The following is a 10,941-nucleotide window of genomic DNA, read 5'->3' as shown; positions in this document are numbered from 1 at the left end:
ATCGCAAATTAAAACCCAAATTTTATGTTGATTTGACGCAAACCGCTAAACGAAATGAGTCCCAAACAAAAACGAAATGAGTTTCTTATGTTATTTGAACGTAAGAAAGGAAGTTGGACTCATAAAATCTTCACAGATATATACTTATTGCCCCATTCCGTAACTGTCTGCATCAACGGAACACAAAACATACATTCTAGTTTGTGGTACTAGGCAAGCACTTATAATTGATTTTTGCACGGTTTACAATGAGTTACCCTTCGTAAGTTTTGAATGGCTGATAGGGAAAAAGGCCCTTATTTGTGATTTTTCTTTCCAGTACGATTTATTGAGGGGATTTCATTATATAAATGAGAAACATGAAGCGGTCAGCTCAGCAAGGGTGCAGAGTGTACATATTTCTGTTAAATGCCACGAACGCTTTGAAAGAGTCTTAGCGGAAACAGTGTCGGCTTTAGCGGGTAGACCGGGTAGGCACGAATTTAGCGGGTAGACCGGAAAATTTTGAAAAATATATAAACGATAAAGATACAGTAAAGAGTAAATATATTTTCCACTTTTCATATAATGGTAGATAATTATTTAACACAGGGGTGCCCACAAGGGGGGGCTATGACGCAAACTGCGTCATTGAAATATTTGGGGGGGGGGTTAAAAATCTATATAAATATGTTTGATGGGGGGTAAAATTAATCGAAAAGGAGATTTTTTTCATGGAAGAACACCTACGGATAGACAATTGGGGGGGGGGTGCGTCATGGACATAAGGGGGGGTGGGCACCACTGTTTAACAAATAGCATCAACTACTACTGTAAAAGTAATTTCCTACTGTCATTAATCAATCAAATGCCTATATGTATCCAAAAGCGAGGGAACGGGCCTACCCAAAATTAAAATTCTAAAGCCATGCCTGAGCAGAATATAATACTTGTATCAAGGGCGGCGATTAGAGAGGCAGGAGGGGTCAGTTGTCCCCCACATTTTTGAAGCTGTCCATAAACGTATAGAGTTTCATTTGGAAATGTAAAGTTTTTGTATGTATTACTGGTTCATAATAAAAAATGTTGCCATATGATATTTTCCATTGCGTGAGTACATTAAGTTTTGATGTGTTCCAAGAAAGTGGAAACTGCGCCTAACATGTTTTGGGAAGCTGCAAAAGTAAGTATTTCTTTAAATGTCGTAGCATATGCTTGTAATATTTAATGTCTTTCATTTTCTAAGAGTAGTAACATACATTTGATAGCATGTGTGAAATTAAAAATATAAGTTGTCTATTAATTTCCAGTTTCAATATAACTTTTGCAAAACAAGTTTCATTATTCATTGCTATGATTAATATTATCCTTTCTATTTATCTGTTTTTCAAATTTGTTATTAAATAATCTGTTCACTTAATTTTCCAGACAGAATTTTAAGATATTCATGAGCAAGGAATCAAATATCTTTTTAAACCTTCTTTGTTTAAGAGTACCAAGGGCTAGCAGTACCTAGTTGCGTTGCTCTTGTCAATTTCCTTAATAAAATATGAAATACAATATATGGTATTTTAACTGAAAAAGATAGTATCCTATTAGTTATAGAACTTTTCGTCAGTTTTTGAAACATCCAGGAATTGATATACAAATATTCAGATCATATCTTGCCCCCCACTTTTAACGCTCAATCGCCGCCACTGCTTGTAGTGTATGCAATGTAAATTAATAACGGAACAAACGAAATGTACGTATGAGTATAGTTGAATGTAAGGAATGCGTTCATTTGCTTCTTTCATTCACTCAGCTCAACGCAGACACAGCGTTCACAATATGCATGCCACTGATAAATAAATGTGAAAACAATATATTGTGAGCTCTTCTCCTTGCTGTTCACTTTCCAATTTGTCTAGCATAATATGCTCAGTAATTCCAGCTCGTGTAAGTGTAGCATATAACTCATGTCATAGGCAAGCAACCCGCCTGGAGATTCACTCGCAATTTTATTAGAGTCAAATACGTTTGATTTTTACATCAATCATCTAGCCACTGCGGAACTCTGATGTGTTCGTTGAATAGCTTCTGTTATTCCTTTGTTTTAACAATTTGAAAACTAATCTTATTCCTGTACTAATTTGTATCATCGGAAAATGAATAAAAAAATTGCCAGTAGAAGCAATGTTTAACAAACTTTCACTCTAGCTCATAAGACACAAATATCATCACAATGAATACGTACTAAATAAAATGCTGTCGGAAGCTAGCAAAAAGAATTGAAAGTTTCATGTAAGTAACTCAATTATTTGATACAGTACTTGAATCCTAGACTATTCTTTACAGATCTTTCTTCTTTAAATTTCTGGATAAATGAAATACACTGATTGGGTATAAATTAGCATTGTCTATTTTTATTTATTCACTTTTATGCGTAGTACAAGGAGTATTTTCTCCGAACTTGCACATGATAATAATTAATGTTTCGAACATACGATCTATTTCATCGTTACTATACAATTTGTTACCTTTTCAATCTCACATTACAAAGCTTACCAAACCAGATTCAATAATAACAACAAAAGTTTTATATATATATATATATATATATATATATATATATATATATATATATATATATATAATGAGGTTTAATTCTTAAATTTTTAACATTTTATCTTCTTAAATTATCCTTGAATTCTTTGCCCTCAAATATTTTTTTACAAAGTATTTTATTATAAATTCGCATAACATTATTTGAATTCATAAACCACCCTCAAAAGGAAGATCTCTTCTAATTCTTTTTCGGTTGGTAAAGTTTCCGATGCGGACGATGTTCAATTGTATCTATCTTCTTCACCAAAGCAAATAGATACTTGTATAACAAAGGTGAACGAAGACTTGAGTAATTTGGCTAAATGGTCAGCAAATAATTGTTTGATTATAAATCCAGTCAAATCAAAGTCAATTTTAATTTCTTCCAAACGTGCAACGACGTTAATAGATGCTTCACTTGTTCCCAATATAACTTTAGAAGACGTAGATATTCCTTTCTCTTCCTCTGTGAAAAATCTTGGCGTCATACTTAACAAATATTTAACTTGGTCCGATCAAATTAAAGCATCATGCAAGAAGGCTTTTGGAATTCTTCATTCTCTCAGCAAATTAAAAAAACTTTTTACCAACACAGTTGAAAAAAAAACTCTTGTTCAAACCCTAGTGGTACCACATTTGGAGTACTGTGACACCGCCTTAACTGACGCTGATATACATTTACAAAAGCGTTTGCAGCGAGTACAAAATGCTTGTATACGTTTTATTTTTAACTTAAAATTTTCAAATCATGTAACGCCATTCTTTAAAAAAAGCTGCAATGGCTGAAGGTGCAGCAACGGCGAAAATTGCACTCGTTGGTACTGCTGTATAAAACACTTACTTTTACAGAACCTTCTTATCTTCTAAAACACCTTAATTTTTAAAGCTATTTCCATGAGAGGGACACAAGATCACGTTTTAATAGCCAACTTGCAATTCCTATTCATAGATCAACTTACTCCTCGAAATCATATATAATTTCAACGAATACTTTGCCAACCTCGGTACGTGAGTCAAAATCTTTAGCATCTTTTAAAACAGCAGCTTATAATTTATTGTTTTCGAAGCAGTGTTGAATGGAGACAGAGACAGAAGAGCCAATAGAGAAGCTTGTCATAAAGATATGAAACTCAACGTTTATTACATATTGTAACATGTATGTACTTTCGTGTAGCACTATATTATATTTGTGTGTGTTATGTGTTTGTGTGTATGTGGGTGTGTGTGTGTGTTCAAGTGACCGTCTGTTTTTTGTTTTTTTTACTTTCTAACTTTTTCTTTTGCTATTAGCTATATTCTTTGATTTTCAATTTTTTTATCATGTTTAGGTGTTAGATAAGGCTTCATATAGCCTTAACCTCGACATGTGAAATAAGTCGAAATAATTAAATAAATAAATAAATAAATAAAGTTCCAAAAATAGCTGACACTAATCCGTTGTATGAGGAATGCTCTTGCTCGGGTATCTCCTGATTTTAGCGATATGCGTTGACCAACTTCATTGATAAGATTCAACCCTTTTTGCCCCATGAATCACTTGATTCAATTGCTATTGTAATAAACCAATATTTGTCCAATAGATTTATTTATTTATTGTTTTTTTTACCGCTCTTCGAGCTGCTACGACTCCTGCTCGAGTCGATGTACACTTATGTCCAAAATGATTGTCGCATATCTATAGCTGTCTTCTTGTGAGAATATAATTTAATAACGATTTTGTAGGGTACTTTTAATACTGATACTATGTGTATAATCGGAAAATGTATATTTGTTGTAAATTTCATACGAAATAATTATAAATACGAAAATTGGAATGAGTAAAACAAAATGTTGCTAACCGGACAAGAAAATTTTATTTTCGTTTTATTGTTTTTATTTACTGCTATTTTGACATGCAATTTGGCACATACATGTCTTTGCCGATTATACACATATTAACATTATAAGAAATACCGGGCGAATTCGTTATTAAATTATATTCCTACAACAACATATTTATAGATATGCGACAATAATTTTTGACATGAGTGTACCTTTCGTATACGAGCCGATTGCGTACAAAACAGTTAACATACATATTATTTACAAATAAATAAACAATTCGATGGTTGAGCGCAAAGGGGCGTAACTTCTGTTTTAGTACTTTTGAGAAAATCGAGTTCAAAAATGTGATGCTTTTTATTGTCACAATATCTTCTCAATGTGTTGCCTCTTAAATAAAAAACGATATTTAAGTTACAATTCAAGTTTAGTTCTGTCCAACAAAATTCAAGCCATGATACATCTCCTCATTAGCATTAACTCAGAATATCAAAATTCGGCAGTTACGACCCTTTGGCTCTCAACCATCGAATTGTAGATTACAGAAATATGTGTATATTTAGCATAATGAAAATTCCTGTGTTGAGTCCATGTTAATATTTTTGTGCCTTTCACAATCATGATTTTTGTCTCTGTAAAACATGAAATGACACACGTGCAAGACACGGACTATTTTGGATTGTGATACTAAAATTTACAACTGTTCATCTGTGTCATTGTGTGAAATCATCTTTAAGATGGCATACATACCATGTCACAATACATGGTATTTACTGACATAAGACATGGTACAATATATAAATACCATACTTATGTAGCGAGATTATTTCAAAGTTGCTTCGCAGAGTAAATGAATTATGATCGTTTGGCGAGTACTCTGTAAGACGAATTCCGAGGTCAACTCCAAGATGAAATCCCCAAATGTGTACCAACCTTTAGGAATGGACTTCACATAACATAAGAACAGAAGGATACGTTGATATGTACACTCATGTCCAAAATTATTGTCGCATGTCTATAAATATGTTGTTGTAGGAATATATTTTGATAACGAATTCGTCCGGTAAGTCTTATAATGTTAGTATTTGTATAATCGGCAAAGACATGTATGTTGCAAATTCCATGTCAAAAGAGCAGTAAATGAGAACAATAAAACGAAAATAAATCTTTATTGTCCATTTAGCAACATTTTATTTTACTCATTCTAATTTTCGTATTTATAATCCTTTTCCTATGAAATTTACCACAAATATACATTTCTCGATTATACATATAGTATCAGTATTTCAAATTATATTCTTACAAGAAGACAGTTATAGATATGCGCCGATCATTTTGGACATGAGTGTACATAATCGTTTAGTACGTAGTACATACATAACACACTTTCAGGCACATAGCTAACATACAAAATACGTTAGTACGTGACTGTTACATGACAAAAATGAAACACTCTTGAGTTCATAAGAAGCCATATTGGTTTGTCCTATGAAAAGTATATCCAAAGTATTAACACAATTTTCAATTAATTTCGAGACACCAGTAAGATGGCTGAATGATCAGTAATGTAATCTTTATGCAACCAAATTTTATCGCAGAGATAGAGAATGTTATGGTATACTCTATTCTTATTTTTACACATTAAGTTACACGTACTTACGTGCTACCAATCAGAAGTAAAATCTATTTATGTCATTGCATGGAGTGGTCCGGAATTGAAAAAAATCTATTCGCTATTTATCCTGTAGCGAAATTATACATAGGACGTATAATTCTATGTCTTAAATATTATTCCAGTATTTCTCCTATGGATACCATAGCCAACTACAGAGGAAGAATTGTCATTAAGGGTAACATTGAAAGAATTCTTACTTCGATTGCTGATGTAGTAAAAATTCCCAGCATGTATAATCCCTAAAGAGAATGAGTGTGAATTTGTCTAAAAGAAACAGACCTTCACTTATTTGAAGGATACAAAATAGTGTTGTTCCCTATAACAGTGTAATGAGGAATGCTCCACCATATTCGAGAGTCGTCTTTTTCCTCGAGTCAAAGTCAGGGGCGGATCCAAGGGGGGGCGATCGGGGCGATTGCCTTCCCCGCAGAAGAGGAAACTTTCTTATTTATATATATATAAATAAAACCCATCCCAAAGTTTGGAGCCCTTAAAAGTAGCAGTATGACAACCCACCGCCCCCCCCAGAAGTCGGTCCTGGATCCGCCCCTGGCTCAAAGTAGTGTCATCTCTTATAGTGGCAGCGAAAGTGTATGGTTGCAAAAGTTACATTTGAGGCTCCAAACTTGTGTTAAATAAAGAGTATCATAGTATACAATTCACGCTTATACTGTAATAGTGCAATTTTTCCTTACTGTAATTAGTCCACCAAATCCAATAGTGATTCACTCCTAAATAAATAATGCTTATTAGCGTTGTATATAATAGTGGCCAGATTAATCTAAATTTGATTGTAATCGACCAGAACAATACCTCAACAGAATAATAATTTCTTGACAATTATACAGGATGTATCATAGATTGCTGTTTTAACCAGATATCTTAGAAAAGGGAGAAATTTTCCGCCCAAAGTTCTGGAATCTCCTCGAAATATTAACTCATAGTTGTAGGTGATGAATATATCCTTCCCTGCAGCTTTAAATTCCCTTCTGTAATCAAGAAGAGTGGCCGCGGTGGCTCAGTGGTAAAGTGCTCACCTCTGGTGCCTGGGTCCCTGGTTCAATCCCAGCTCGTGCCAAGTAAACTTTGTGGTGGACAAACACCGTGTGCGTGGATTTCTTCGGAGTTCTCCCGTTTCCTCTCACTTTCTTCATTCTACCATTTCATTCATTTCTCATCACCACCGTGTCCTTTAGCCTAGCTGGCATAATCATGGGACGTAAAGCTTAAAGATTTCATTTCATTTTTTTTAGTCAAGAAAACCGGATATGGTAAGCAGATTAACTCCATAACTCCAGAATAACTTAACGCATCTATTCCCTTCACTCGAAGTACACACCTGAATACAATGGGTACTACTTGCAACTATTAAGTTATCATTAACAAGTATTAGTTCCATATCTTAATCTGATGACACTGCAGTGAAGGCATGTTCCACTCCGCTTCCACTTCTCCACTCATGGGTACTTCTTCAGATGCGGATCTATTGTTCTAGTCATCTATATCCTGGTTTACAGTTACAGTTGTAAAATTAATCATTGGGATTATTGTCGTTTCTTCTTCCTGAGGGCACTCGTTATTTTATTACTTAATGTCTTCTTCTGCAAATGATAACCTTATTAATCGTTAATACCAGGTATACAAGTATCAAATGTGGATTTTTTTCTAAAACAAACATTTTAACTTCGCAAGAATGATGAAAAGTGCTTTATTCAAAGTATGCTCCATCGCTTGTTATACATTTTCCCCACCTTTCGGACAATTTGTGAATATTTTTTGGAGGTGAGGGACGTCACCTCCCGCATTCCCCCTCACTTTTACCTCTGCTTTTGCTGCGAACCATTCTTCGAGCCAATTTTTCACATCTTTGTACGAACCAAAGTGCTGCTCAGCAAGTGCGTGACCCATCAATGCAAATAAAGAATTGTCCGGTAATCCGAAGAAGCTAAGTCTGGTGAGTAAGCCGCTAGAGGCAGAACTTCTCAGCTGATTGCTTCCAACGTGTCGCGAACTGATTTTGCCGTATGTGATGGAGCATTGTCATGAAGAAAAATGACTTTGTGTTGTCTCTTTCGGTAGTCTGGACTTTGTTCAAGCAGTGAACGGTTCAAATCGGTCATTTGATGTTGGTAACGTTAAGTATTAACAGTTTCCCCAGGTTTTAACAGCTCATAACAGACAACTCCACATCTTCGTATTTTTAATTTTTTATTTTCTTTCTTTTGGCGGTTTTCCGTGTTGCTTGTCTGCAACATCGAAATTACCACTTTCGAAACGCCGAAACCACCTTTCACATGTGCCTTGTGATGGAGCATGCTCACCATAAGCTTCTTGAAGTAATCGGTATGATTCGGTAGCAGTTTTCTTCAAATGAAAACACAATATTAATGCTATCCGCCAATGATCTTTGTTCGGGATGAATTTCGGCATATTGAATACAACACAACTCTATACACACACTTTTCCAATTTATCACTCGTGGACGTCCGACATTTGTTGATGACAACAAAATGACGCAGTGTGAAATCTTTATAGCACAAACTGCATTGGTATGGCATCTGTTGTCTGAAATCCGTATTTCATACTTGTACACATGTTATTGAGAAAGAGTAACCAAATAATTTATTTCAACAACTACTTACCTCGGAAATGACTGAATACTTAATAAAATTTGTAGAAGTAATCTATATACAGTATATATAGATTAAGGCAGTAATAAATAGTAATTTGTAGTAAACGGTGACTTTTGGCCTTGGACAGTATTTTATTATCTCCCAAGAAGTACGCGCCTTTGGCGTGGGAGACCCGGGTTGGATTCCCAGGGATAGCTCATGCGATTCGGGTCCCTCGTCAAGGTGTAGGTCCACGTCTCCTATAGCCTCGCTGGTGAAAGAAACGTTAAATTTGAAATCCAATCAATAATATATTCTTACTTGAAAGTGAAGTTTCCTCCTCTCCCTCTCATTTGTTGAGGATATCAGTCAATAACAGGTAATGAATTGTTATAAGCAGGAGATAAAAACAAAGGATGATGACCTAATTTCAAGTTAAGCTTTGAAACAGTCACGTGTTTTCTACGAGGCCGGCAATATTTTGTTCTTTTGCTTTGCTAAGCTGCACACTTCAGTATGCAAATTCATTTTGAAAAAAATGCGAGAGATATTTAATTTGGCTTAAAGAAGAAATTGTAGACTCACTTGAAGAGCTCTCACTACCAGCATGAGCAGTCCTTGGTTCGATCCCGGGTTGTGTATGATAACTAGGGATGGGGAAAACAGTTTTTTAAAAATAAAAACCGGTTTCTAGAAAAACTGAAACCCGAAAAACCGACATTTCGATTTCCTCCAAAACCGCTTCGTTTTTCTCCAAAACCGGTTCGTTTTTTACCGAAACCGGTTCGATTTTCTCCAAAAACCGATTCGGTTTTCTGCCGGAACCGATTTCGGTTTTCTACAAAACCGGTTTAGGTTTTCTTCAAAACCGGTTCGATTTTCACCAAAAGTGGTTTCGGTGAAAACGTTTGAAAAAACACACAAAATTATTTCTGTTGAAACGGATTCGGTTTCCGGAGAACAACGAAACACTATTCTGGTCAGAAATAGAACACATTTTTGAAAAGAACCGGAACCAGTTTTGAAGAAAACCGAAACCGGATCAGGTGAAAAAACAGTTTTGGAGAAAACCGATAACCGGTTTCGGTGAGAAATCGAACCGGGTGTTGGGGAAGCCGAAATCGTTTTTTTGAAAATTTTCAAAAAAACTATTTCGGTTTTTCTAACAACCGAAAAACCGGTTTTTGTGGCCGCTACTAGTGATAACACCATATGAAAGCTTTCCCTCGGAGTTGTATCATTTCCTCCTACTATCTTCATTCCACCGTTGTACAGTGGCTGATCTAGAAGGTAAAAACTTGGGGGAGGGGCAGCCAGATATCAGACTATGATAGGTATATCATGATTTTACAATTTTTCATGGGTCCTGCATAACATTCCATCTTAAGTCTCTCCCGATGGATATTATAGGTAGGTTGGATGTTGACATTGTGGACCTCAAGTATTGCATAACAAAAAAACTGCAACTGAAACTAAATCTAATATCTAAAAAAGAATCCAATAAAGAATAAACGGCAACGTTTACTATAAACTATCAAAAATATATAAATTATAGTTTCATTTATTTTTGTCACTCAAAACTGTGGGGTCTTTGCCCCCGACCCCGCGCTAGATCCGCCACTGCCGTTGTATCGTTCATGACCATTATCATGATCTCCCTTAACCTTAAAACATAATCATGGGCGTTAAACTTAAAAAAAAAAAATCTTGGCATGCATAATAAACCCACATTTCGATATTTGTGCTTTTGTTAGTTTGGGATTGTCTATTTAAAAGAAAATCATATCCAGTTCTTTTTAAGAAATTTATTTTGTTTATTCAGTTTCATTTAAGACATTGAATAACTTATGACAAAGAAAATGAACCTACCTTATTTGAGTTCTTATTACTATTAACAAACTGATATCCACCTTATACAAAAAGAACTTAGGTTAAACCAGTCTTTATTAAATATCATCAGTTCGACAGAAGACAAACTGTCTTCCCGAAAATAAATAATACGGTAGTTTCACAACTAAACACTTCAAACGTCTATAAGGTATTGTTCGTTCCACGTAAATGTCACTAGATAACTCCCACAAAGAACGTGACAATGACAACACACATTATTTTGTCATTCACAAAGAAGACCAACATTACTTCACATACACAAACATTTTTATGTTGTTTAGTATGGGAATAATACAGTTTCCAGGAGTGAGGTATTTCCAGCGATTACACACATCCAATATATATATATATATATATATATATATATATATATATATA

Source organism: Thermobia domestica, chromosome 2 (genome assembly GCF_964235325.1).
Source record: "Thermobia domestica chromosome 2, izTheDome1.hap1.1, whole genome shotgun sequence".
NCBI classification, from domain to species: domain Eukaryota; kingdom Metazoa; phylum Arthropoda; class Insecta; order Zygentoma; family Lepismatidae; genus Thermobia; species Thermobia domestica.
The sequence above is the reverse complement of the archived record's forward strand: the minus strand, read 5'-3'. Positions refer to the sequence as shown.